General features: G+C 40.3%; 1 protein-coding gene across 1 annotated transcript in view; it reads left to right on the forward strand.

The window, feature by feature from the left end:
• Positions 1–13,047, forward strand: part of LOC310896236 (uncharacterized protein) — a 177,600-nt gene that overhangs the window by 106,858 nt on the left and 57,695 nt on the right. Inside the window, exon 4 of the mRNA XM_083828285.1 lies at positions 892–1,720. The gene's annotated coding sequence lies outside the window, so the exon portion shown is untranslated. The remainder of the gene's footprint in view (positions 1–891; positions 1,721–13,047) is intronic.

The raw sequence follows: 13,047 nt of genomic DNA on the forward strand, positions 1-13,047 counted from the left end.
TGAGGAGCTACTATTCGCTGTCTCATAATATGAGAAGGTGGGGGGTATTCTATGAAATTGACAGTTGATAAATGCAAAACAGATAAATGAATAACTCGTGGGCATTAACTAGTAAGCCATCAGCATGTGGAATTAATTTCCATAGGAAATCTATATTAAACTGCAGCACAATTGGCAGCATTGCTACAGCCATGTTGAGAGGGATGATATACCAGAAACAACTTTTTGTTTCCAAAATGTGTTTAATAAGTGTCTGCGTACTTGCATACAATTTGCAGCTACGCTAACTGGATCAATAGACTGTGATTTCCTCTGTTAGTTGAATCAGTAAGGAGGTGTTTGGTTTACACTGGGAAAGGCTTTGAAAATTGGATTTAATGCAGCACACGAGAATTTCTCTTTGTCCTCATAACTGTACTTGTCTGTGCCTTTTTTTTTCCCCTCCCACATTTTCCATTTTTTCTGCCTGTTAAATCAAGATCAAGAAGGGAACAATACTGAAAATTTCTATGTTGGCTGACATGTACTGTTCTGCAACTTTTTGTTTGTTTGCTGAAGTGGGGGTTGGGGAATATATCACTTTATCCCTGTTATTTCCAAGATTGCTTTAGTCACACTCGAACGGTTAATCTCGCTGCATTTATATGGATACCACAGTGGTATATATGATAAGAATAAAAAATCAGTAACTATAGAACAAATTTCCATTGCTTTAAAAGAGAATAAAAGGGAAGAGTAACCTAACACAAAGCAAATGTTGCTTGCAGTGCACTAAAACCCAGACAAAATCTGAAATGCTCCATAAAAATGAAGCCAGCGTATTTACCAATTGTTATTCCTATAGCATGGAAGATTATTCCATTGTGTTGTGTAACCTGTTATTTATTACAGTGCCCATCGACATGGTAACATCCGTTCTTCATATGGTGAGTACAAATGTATTTTGTATATGTTAGCCCAACTGCGTGAACAAATGGAGCCTGACTTGCCCCTGCTTAGCTCCAGAGACTGAGAAGGCAAGCTAATACCCTGAATGATGAGTGCTCAGATCTAGTGGAAAATAGATATGAAGAGGTACAGTTCACAGCACTCTTTAATATCGCATTTGGTACCTACGTATATTTCTAGAAGGAGTTACAAGGTTTGGTCCTAAATCTTGTGCGATGCAGAGAAGAGAATTTGGAGAGCAAAGGAGGTTCAGAGCAGTGGACAGTGGACTACAGGTTCTTCATGTGGGTGAAAAGGAACACAGATATATATGTTCCATGTATGTGTGTGTGTGGAGTTTTTAGAGTTATAAGAAGCTGGAGTGAAGGAACCGGGGTAACAATAAGGTTAGTGGGTTGCAGTGCAGGGATGTGGGGCATGGGTATAAAAGATGGCACAGCATAGACACAAAATGTGGGGAGTTGGCAGAAAAAAAAAGAAAGTATCATACAGAGAAAAATACTGTTATTAAGACACCTTGTTCCCTATTATAAATTGACCTCATTTTCTCTGGTGAAACAAGGCGAGGTTGTCCTTTGATTTCCAAGGTTCCTTTTATATATGCTACTTGAATTGTTGAATGCTACTTGTCCATTGTTGGTGTCCTGCTTTCCAGGTTGAAATATGGTCATCCTTCCAGGTACGTGTGTACGCGATGGGCATGCACAGAGGGTCACCACCAGCCCAGCCCTGTCTGCAGCGACCTGATGATCTTTGTGTGTTTGAGTGCATGGTAAGGATTAAGGAAAAAAAAATGAATTGTAAGCTGAAAGAAAGAAATCAGGCCAAGGCTGCCACAGTGAACAGCTTAATGTCTTTACCATGAAAAGTAGCATGGTATTTTATACACGGTGTTCAAAACTAATGAGATGTTTGGCTACAGAATGTAGCGTGGGTACAGCAAAGGACCATCAGCTGATGTTGCCACCTGCAAGGAAAGATATTCCTGCTGGATAAGGCTGAAAAGCAGAATTCTGAAGCACAGAGGGCTCTCCGTGTGTCTCCAGAGTGGCACTTCCCTTCTGGAAACAGGGTGCAAATCCTGCGTGCCCGGTGGTGATGCAGCCTTCACTGCCGTACAATGTGTAGTGGCCAGAAGGCAACAGAAGTCTCTGCACTTCAGAAAGAGCTTTTCTCTACATTTTCTGCCGTTTCCAGTTGTTTCAGATGCTGATGCTTAAACCTTCCAGTGTGCTACACAAATAGATCTAAATTACTCAGGTCTACCTACGCAGGAGGAATATAGACATTGTTATAGTTTCCCACCCTTCAACTCACTGCAGGATTACTTCTGGGCAAATAATTTTTTAATTCTTTTTAACTATTTTTTTTTTTACATGGAAGAAAGTGTTACACATCAATGACCAGGTACCATCTTTGCTTGCTGATGTTCATACTCCATTTTAATGCATTTTTCCCACATTTGTTACCAACTGGGAGTGTGTTTTGGTGTGGGGCTTGCAACTCACTTAGCCCTATAGGAATAAAAATCTCTGAGTTTAAATATGCATATTTAACTTTTCCTTTGGGAAAAAAAAAAAGGGCTGTGGTGGAGGTGGTGGTGTGGGGGGGACATTCAACATATACATGCCATGTTAGTTGTGTAGGAATGGCCAGAATCCTGCAAAAGCTGAGCCAGGGTCCAGCAAGTCCAACAGCCAGCAGGTGCCCCCAGATGGCTTCAGAAGAAGATGCAAGAAACATGACCTTCGATGCAGCACAGGAAAAGGGCTGAAGTATCACCCTGTTAACAAAGACCTGCTGTGTGATATTCATCGGGTAATTGACACGCCACCACTGCCAATGACACAACTTTGTAAGAGGCTGTCATAGAAACCGGCGACCCTCCTTTTGAGCTGAAAGCAAGAACTACTGGTCAGCCATCCCTATAGAAATTCCCTTGTGGGTCAGAAAGGTATTTGCTTTTGTGTTTAACTGAATTAGTCAAAACCGTAACGAACAAATTTAGCCTTTTTATTCTGGTCACAGTGTAAAGTAGTTTCTAGAAAGAGACATAGCCTGCAAGATTATGATACTGGTCACGTGGCTTTCTGAGTGGGTAGCTGAAACATTTTAAGTCACCAAAAATAATAGTAGGGAACATACGATAGCTTTTTGTTATGATTTTTATTTCGTAGGACCGTCTTTAGATAGTTATTCATGCTGAAATTCATTACTTGCAGGACTCACAAATATATTTTATGACTATCTAACAGCTTGTCTGCATATTGGAACACAACCTCACAAATAGCAGCACAGAAGCATTCGCAAAATTAATTTAATTAGTATTCTACCAGCTCTGGAGCTTAACTACTGTGAATAGGTGTTGCTTAGGCAGTATAGTTTAATGGTTCCTGGGGTATTTTAACTCAGGACTCCACAGTCTAGTTTTCAGGCTTTATGCTTATGGAAAGAAGGTCACAAAATCACCCAGTCTGCCCAGCTGTAAAATCGTATGCATGTATTTAGGTAGCTTAACTAAAATTGGTAGTGTGCATTAAAATACTTGGATGAAAGCTGCTTAACAGTGTAAGTGCAAAGTATTATTATTAGAAACATCATTACATTATCATCAACATGGCTTACAATGAAAAACCATGAACTTCTGGCTCCAAGAGCAAATTTTTCTTTGTGTTAACATAAGTATTCAAGAAATCAAAAATAGACAAAATAAGAACATAGTTGTAAAACAAATAACAGTGATGTTAACTTTATTAAAAAGCTTCTTTGTGGTATAAGGCAGGAAGTGAAACTGCTTTCAAACTGCAAATATTTCTCAATCATTTCATGCACCAGCAATCTTTGTAATAGGTTTTCTGTTGGTTTTTGCAAAATGTTCAGATGAGCAGATAAAAGTTCAGACACAAGGGGAAAGGCAGTCATTTTTCTTGGATTTCACTAGCTGTATGCTTCATTCCGCGATTCAAAGTGACCTTAGAGTCTGCCTCCACGAACAGATGTGCACACTGAAAGTTTGAGCCCTAACTATTTTTATGGGGTCATTCCTTTTTTTAAACTAGCAGCACTGTACACTAGCAGCCAGCTAACTGGCTTTGGGTGTTGACTCATGTTTGGTGACAGAGTTCAATCAGAGATAGCTGAAGGAGAAACGGCTCCCAGCTACCTTCCCCACCCCTCTGCTGGGGATGCTGCCTTGCCATGGGGCTGGCTGAATGTGATGTGTGCCTGCACCCAAGCCAAAGGAGCTTTTATCCTGCTGTACTCATATGAGCTGCTGCCGATTTCAGGCTGTAAACCCTGCTGATTCGGGAGGGTATGCTTGTTCTGCTACACTGTCCCTGGGATGGTAACATCCAACAGAAGGACAGAGGTGACATCTGGCAACGGTAAATGCTTCGTCCATCCCAGTTAAAGCTGCCAGTGAATGTGAATCGACACTTTCAGGTTTTGTGCTACTTGGAACTACTTTTCTGGCTCTAAGTATCATGTTATGTTGATCCCAGAGGGTCAAGTACAAAAGTATTGAGCACTTAGAGATACTAAATGCCTTTACACAGTGAATTAATGGGGCTTGAGAGCACTTGGCAATGGGACTGCTCAAAAAACCTTCCATTAAAACTGTTGTTGGTAGAAAATAAATTTTTTTTTCATTAAAAACTGAAAGCTAGAAAACTGAAACTTCAGCTAGCATATTCACTGCTGCACCTGGGTCAGACTCGGAAAGCACAAGGACTAAATGTTAATTAGATATCTCTTGACTCAGTAATTCTTGCTAAAAATGCTGCATGTGGGGCATCTAGAAGAGCAGCAGGTGTTGTGGTAGATTTTACTTGTCTAATCTTGTAGTTTTTAGACACCACCACCCCAGTCTCTGCATTTATTCAGCCGGTAAAGGCTTGTTCTTGCTGTACAAAATGGAAAAAAGCAAAAGGTAGAAAAAGCACATACAATTCAAAAATTCCAAGGTAATTCCATTTCGCAGTGTTCAAAAGAGATCTAGTCCGAGCAGTTATTTGGTTAATATTTTCAGCCAAATGTCTGTCTAAATTTTCACAAATTAATCTTTTGGTAAATTGAGAGAAAATGAACCTTTTGAATACTTTCGCAAACCTTGTCTGAGGACAGAAGGATCTTAATTTTTGTATGAAAAGATACATTAACAGTGTATAGACACCATACCAGGATTTGAAAAACCTGGATTTGGTTCTCTGTTCATTGTATGATTTTCAACATAATCACCTAGTTTTCCAGCACCTCACTTCAGCATCTGTAAAACAGGGTGTTGTGTTTACCTTGCAGAGGTGTGGAGATCAGTATACTGAAAAGAACCATGTTTTTAATTAACATGATTGTATAGGACAGTGAAAGTGTACATTTGTTTTTCCATGTACATTTGTTTTTCCCTGGATTCCTACCCTTGACATTTTGCTTTGGCAAACAGGGAAAACCACAAAGTTCTCTAAAATCATAGCAATCTGTTGTTCCTGCTCTGTTTGTGTGCTCCAAAGCCTGTAAAGTTTTATTAGAATCTTCACAGAGACTTCATATACTTTGTGTTTGATTTTAAGGACCTCAGGATCGGTATGGACCAATATATTTATTGTTGTGTGCTGAGCATCATCACATTTCAGAGGCTCATCTGAAGACTGATGAGAGGTTTTCGAAGTCTGCATTTCATTAGATATTATGCATTTGTTTGATATCCATATTTTTTTCAAGCATGATGTTAACAGGAAGGAAAGGATTTAGGGATTGCTTCATTTGCTCCACTGGCTCCTAAAACCTTTTTAGTTGGCTAACAATAGCCAGGTAGATGGCAAGCAACGGGAAGGCAAAGCCTACCACTATCATCTGTCACAGAAGGTCAAACAGAACCTTCAGTACCACAGGCGATATTATTCATAGGACAAGACAACTAAAAGAAGGGTTGAAGCCTTTCCAAACTTTGCAGGGAGTTTGTGGCTGTAGGCTGTGCTCTTGGTGTTTGAGGAACCTTGATTCATTATCAGGAGTGCGCTGTTTGTGCACCACAGAAGTGAATGCTGTAGAAATGTATATAAACAGGTGTCAGATAACACAAGAAGTACTTGGTAAACTCTATGGTCATGCAGACCAAGAAGCACTGATGATGAGGAGAAGGTGAATGACTTCTAAAACTATTTGCAGGAGATGGAAGGGGGTGGTGTGTTTTGCACTTGAGTGAGTCCATCCACTCCCAGTGGTTTAGTTCTTAGATCTGCATTTGGTGGAGATGATTGGGATCATTTAGGTTAGAAAGGACCTCAGAAGGACTCTAGAAGACCAGCTTGTTCGGCTCTGCATCCAGTCAGGTCTTGAAAGTCCCCTAAAAGGAGATTGCATAGCCTCTTTGGGCAACCTATTCCACTGTGTGATTTCTACTGGTTTCATGGTGAAAAAGCTTTTTCCTCATCCAGTCTGAACCGAAGCCATCTTTTCTTCAGGCTGAACAAGTCTACATCCATTAGCCCCTCTTCACAGGGCCAGTGCTCCAGCCTCCAACCATCTTGGGGGTCTTCTGCTGAACTCACCCCCAGTTTCTTGATATCCTTTTTCTCTGTCATACAGATTACCAGCAAGAAACATGAAAAAAAAAATCCGTGGGAAATATCAGTTTTCCCTGGAGAAAACTGTTTCCAGTTCAATAGTGGTCCATACAATCAGGCAATGGGCTGCCAGGGTTCTGGCCTCGCTGGCTGTGCAGCATTGCAGCCACAGTTGGGGCAGATTGTCACCTGGCATTGCCAAGAATCTCATTCAGTTCCAGGGCTGCTGCAACATTACTCAGGAGTTTCCAAAATGAGGTACTGTGCAATTTCAGGGAGGAGAATTTCCAAAACTACAACATTTTCTTCTCTGAATGGTCTTCTCCTTCAGTTCCTCTTTTTCCCTCCTCCAATGTAATTCTCTTCAGAAGTGACTTTGTATAAGGCAAAGTCTGAACCAACAAATCTACAAATCCTTTTATTGTAATTTACACAGAGGATTGTGACAAATATGCAGGAGACCCTGTGATTACTAAGATGTTTGTTTAACAGAATGAAACTATTTCCCTCTTTACTGTAGACTTCAGATTTTGAACAATTATTAACTTGTAGCCTTCCCTCTTCCTTCCTTCCTTTTCTCTTTATACGTGTGCCTAAGGTTTTGCATTTCTATCTTATCTGCTGTTTTCAAAATGTTAATAGTGAATTTTTGTGCATTTGCAGAGGTAGAAAGCAGTTCGTGTTCCAGAATGGATGTTAAAGTAACAGTAATATAATTAAAAATTGTTTTTATTAACAATTGTTCCACTGTAGATAACAATCCTCATCTTTCCCCTGCAGGCAAACCTATAGGGTCTTGCTTTAAGGGTGGAAATACCTTCCATGTGTAGCAATATTAGTCCAACTTCAACATTTTACTTTGTAAAACAGGGTATCATGTATATGAGGCAAGGGCAAATGTGAGATGGAGGTTTCTCTAGCAAAGAGGAAGAGCTGCTCCACCTGAAGCCTTGTCCTAGGGCCTCTGTGAGCTATCGATAGGAATGAAAATGCTATTTGGTTGACATTTTTTCACAGATTGTTTTGACATTGGTTACTTACAGACTCTTGCTATGATGACCATGCAAATTAGCTAGAGACTCAGCCCACAACACCCTTTTCCCTTCGTTAAGAAGACTTTCATTATAAGTTTCATTAACAGGTGAGAGGATAATAAAAATATGAGTAGGGGAAAAAAATGTACCAAGAGAAGGTTCATGTCCTTGTTTTTTGTGTCGCCTTTTTTCTGCGCTAAGGCCCTGTCCCATTCTATCACCAGGCCAACAGCCGTGTGGGCTTGGGGGTGACTAGCTGAAGTAGGTGATGTCACCTGAAAAAACATACATTTCTGGCTGGTATGGCTTTGTGTTAAGAAAATGAGGCAAAACAGGCCATAAATTTAATTCATTTGCAGAAGGTGCCTCACAGCATGAGGCTGAGCTGGTAGACTCCTGTGCCACAGGAGGTTGTAAATGTGAATGCCATGCCGGATTGAAAAGGGCCTAGAAAATGTTATGAATAGTTGTAACATTTGAAGTAATAAGACAGGCTTAATTAAATCTCATATTTCAGGACATTGGCTAGTCTCTGTAGGGATCAGGAAGGATTTTCCCTTATCCATATACAGCATTTCATAATTGGCCAGGTGCATTATGGGGTTATTGTCTTTAAATCAGAGGCAGTGATTAAATGCCTCTGCTAGGAGTGGGATACTGGACTTGAGCAGTTGGCCTGATTTGGCATGGCAGATTCTAGGTTCCTTTAGATTGTTGCCTACCCTCCCTTGTGATTTGTATTGTGATTCTCACAATATTTGACGTTTTTCTAGCTTCTGGGTGAAGGTGGTGGCATTGAGAACCTCAGCTCCCACCAGAATACATTTTTTTAGCCCTTCTATCAATACAGTAAGGTTTGTAAACATGACCAAAACCTCTGAAATAAAAGAAAATCAAGGCCGTATTTTATTGCATTGTATGTTGCAGTAGCTGTTAATACCATCTTTGCATGTCCCAGCTCAGAGCAACTATATAATCCATACCTTGTCCTGTAATCAAAATGAATAAATAAAGTGTGATAAGTCTCCTGACCTTTGAAGTACTCTAAGAGATGGCTAAAATGTCATTTTTTATGCCTGCATATTCTTAGTGACTGCACTAGTTGTGACTGTAAAACTAATTCTACCCTAACTTTCTGTGTTCGTGTACCTGGAAGTCTGGAAAACTTTACACTATTGGAATGGTGGAAAGGAGGAATCTAGGCCCAAAGCTAACTGTTTATGTATGCCTGCTTAACTCCTATTTCCTATATGACTGAGCTTCCTTGTGTTGAGACTTATGAGACTTATGTATGAGATTTATGTCAGTGCATAGATCTCCCAAGTTCTTGAACTCCTAATGTAGTCATGCAAAGGGGGCAGATGTCTGAAACAGTGGCTCACTCAAGGCAGAGCAGACGTGAGGTGTTAGGTCTTTGCTAGGAGGCAGTTTTGGTTACATTGTGTTATCCCAGTGGGAAATGCCAGAGATACCAGTTGAGAGTTTATCTGCCAATGCATCTAAAATGTTTCCAGCAGGCACACCATGCGTTTCTGACTGCTGTGTACAGATACACAACCTTTTTGAGTATTGTACTGAGGGAAGCTGCAGTTATGTCCATCAGCCAGCTGCTCTTGGTGCTGCAGAATGGGAAAGGTCATTTTCCTGGGACAGGGAAATGTGGAGGAGGTCAGAGGAAGCTTGACTACCTTGTTGTATCTTGCCTGGTTGAATGAGACACATGAAAATCAATCCAATTCCTTTGCCTGTTTCTGCAGAAAGGCCAAGATTGCTTTAATTAAAAGACCTTTTGCGAAAAGACCTCTCTCTAAAATCCTTTGTAAAGGAGCATTTACAGATCATTGAGACTGCTACTAATTGTCACTGATCATTGTTCATAGTGAACTATGAGTAAAAATATATACTGACCATTTCTTAAACAAAGAAGAAGGGCCAGCCCCTGCCCTGAAGGGCTTACAGTGATTGTCTAGCATATCTGTCTTGTGATTCAGGGAACACGAAAGTGGCTCCCAATTAGTGTAGTGTGGAAGCTTCTGATAATTTTTTAATAATATGGACTTTAAGCAAAAAAAATAGCTTTATTCTGAATAATTAATGCTTGTGAAAGGTTTAATGTGCATTCATTGACTTCGTTGTGATACTGGCACATGAACAGAATAATAAGGGGATGGGTATGCATGAAAGAGTTTTCACTTGCATGTTGACTTTTGACATATTTTTCAATGCTCAACAATAAGGTTTATTCAAAATTAAAATAAGAAGATGGGTTGTTCCTTCAGAGTGATGGTGGTAAAGAACTGAATGTGTTCTATTAAATTTCCTCTCAATTGTTTGCAGGACAGTGCCATGATGAAATGTTCAGTTTGCGTGGAGAAATCAAACTGTACTACTCAGTCAGTACCTGCAGATCTTTATAAAGTATATTCACAGTACATGGAAAGATTCTTTGCAGAATTTGCAGAGGCTTGTCTGTTGTATGCATGCATCTGTGTATTAGTCAAATTATCTGCTTTTAAATGAAAGTAAGCAAAGAAAAAACACTAATGACATCTAGAGCCAGTGAAAAGTGGTTTCAGTTTCTTGAACAGGGCACTTAGATGTGAATCACCATACTTTCACTGTTAGAAAAACCTGAGTGTTTTTTCCTCAGGGTAACAGAGGTACATGTCAACTGCCTGAACGGGAAAGCTCAGTGAAGGTAACACACTATTACTTTTACCGTGAGGTAAACTCCCTCAGGTCAACCCTGGGCAGGGGCGCAACACTCATCTTGGCAAGTCACCTCATGGTAAAACTTGTAGTGCCTCATCTTCACTAATTTTTTTACCTTAAGGTAGCTGACGTGCGTGTTAGAAACCCTGAGGTAAAAATGCTGCCTCTTTATCAGTAAGCACCTGCCCTTAGATGTGTACGTGCAGATCAACACCGTGTTCCTTGACTGTCCCCAGGTGTGACATTCAGCCTGTACCATGGCCTACCCTGTCTTTTTGCTTCTCTAGCACCCTTCAGTACACAGAGTAAGTCCAGCATCCCTCATGACTTCTTTTCAACCCATTTCTTTCAACAAACCTGGCTCATAAAAAGTTCAAAGGTTGTCAGAGAGGTTGTTGTTACTACTTCTGGAAGGATGTTATATTGGAAATCATCATGTTGTGTTTCTGTAACCGTGAATGTGCCGTAGGCACCCAGGGCTCATTTAATCATGCTTTTCTCCCCATCAGCTTTCTTCAGGGTACCCTCCCATCTACTGCTTCTTCAGGCATTCCTGCTAGCCATAGTTTTGTGCCCTTATTCTTAGAGTATCCCCATTTCAACCCCTACCAGGAAACAGGGTGTTCCCCCCCACCATTCCACTCCTCCCATTTGCTGAAGATCCCTTATTTGTTCCTGTGCTAGGATCTGGGAACATGCTTTTAATTCGCAGCAGTCTTATCTCCCAGGCAGAGCAAAAAGAAGTAAATTATTCAGTTGCCCACATTTTAACTATAATGGGGTGAGAAGCAGATGGTTAATAGCAACTGTTATTTTTCTTTTCCGTGTATAAGCAATTGTAGGGGGAAATAAAGTTATTGGTTTGGCTAGGGAGAGGCGAGGGATTGCATGCATTCTGCACTTTTCTCTTTGGGTGAACGGGTTGTCATCAAAATCATATGGTCTGTGCTTTGATTTGTAGAACTTCTCCTGAACATTGGGCTTGCCTGGATATGACATTCAAAAGTTCCCGTGTTACAGGCAAACAGATGAATGCCCTTGAGCTGAAAGAAAGACCTTGCTTGACTCAGAAAACTAATGTCATTTTCCTGGTGTTGTTATTGAAGGTAGTGTTATACTTCTGTGTATCTGAACATGACAGCAGTTACAGCATGGGTAAGTGCTTATGATCAGCTGTGATAGTGTTTATTTTAGAAGTTGAGTGAATCACTAGAAAGCTTCTTGCTGAATGATTTTATCGGGAAAAACTGTTGCCTTGCAGCTATGTAAACTTTCAGAATACCAGAAAATGATGTGGTACTAAGGCATCATTACACCTTAAATACATTCTGTCTTCTAGGTATTGAGAAGTCTCAATTTAACAGGTATTATCTGAGTGTCCTGTTTGCTTGTCAACTACTCTTTTTCACTTCCATCTTAATTTTCCTTCCCTTAGTGAGAAATTGTGTTTTCCCACCTCCTCTTTACCTACAATTCAAAATGTCTACTATTCCTTTGTACCTCTGCAACCAATCTATGCTCATAATATTTTGTTTTTCTCCACTATTGATCTGTGTCTTCTCCTATCATAAAGCTTTGGTAGCAAAGAGCCAGAGCCTCTTGTTTGACTCATTCAATGTGACTGAGCCCTCCTAAACCTGCCCAAGATCAAACTCTTGATTTGTTTGTGAGTTCAGACTTCTTATCCCAGGTCCTGTGAGTGATCTCTTCATGTGGGTGGCCTGTGTGCTAAAAGGTTGGGCCTTGCATTTTTCTAGCCAAGTCACGTGTGTGCCTCTGGAATCTCAGAAATTTTCCACTTGATAGAAGAAGGGGACTTCAGAAGCAATGGTATAAGTGCTTAGAAATAGAGGGCAAGAAAATGTTTCGGTGTGCTGATATCCTTCTCTCCTGCCCACTTTTAGAAAATGGTGGCTTTTTTTTTTTTTTTTTTTTTGAAATTGCACGTTGTCATACTGGTGGGTATAGGCTTCCTTCTACTGGCAGGGATTACTTTTCTGCCAGTAGAAATGGCACAAGGGCCTGGAAAGCTAGATGTTACTTCTTTAAATTTGTGAGAGTTACGTCTGAATGCTTTGTTGAATTTTGAACTGATCCTTCTGTCATGATGAAAGCTTCCCGAGTTTCAGGTTGCTGTGAAGGGAACTCTGCCCCAAGAAATCAGTATGCTAAAAGTTCAATAGATGTATTGAATGAAACCTTTTGGATTCCTGGGTTTAAGATCCAAATCACCATTTTTGACACAAATACAGGCTTATATTATTAGAGAATGGCCTCTACAAAGGCAAAACACCATTCACAGATGAGAGAAATGCAAACTCATTTGCCTTTAAGAACACTCTCAGATTTTTCACAAGCAGATATGAATTTACACTTCTTGAACAAAAATGACTTAAGTGAAGGCTTCTGCAAGTAATATGGTGGGTCAGTGGAGGTCCGCACAGGAGGCACTAAGTGGTGACAAGTATCTGCAGGTGAAAGCCAAGTAGATAAATATAAGGCACTTTGGCACCTGTTTTCTTATCTAACCTTTTAAGATTGTCATTAACAGTTTCCTGTTTGTCCTTTGGTTAGGATCTCTGTTCACCTTGAAGAAGCCGATTGTTCTGTGGGAAGACTCATTATGAACTGTGTCTCACTCTGTCTCAGCAATTGGGCAGTCAGTCCTGAGATTTTATTCCCAGGTCTGGATTGAATGACTGCTTCATGTAACAAAATGTTGCTGAAGCCTGTTATCTTTGATATCAGAACTTTAGCTTTAAAGCTAAAGGCTGTGTGATTCCCCACCC

This window comes from Anser anser (assembly GCF_964211835.1).
Source record: "Anser anser genome assembly, chromosome: 3".
Taxonomy (NCBI): domain Eukaryota; kingdom Metazoa; phylum Chordata; class Aves; order Anseriformes; family Anatidae; genus Anser; species Anser anser.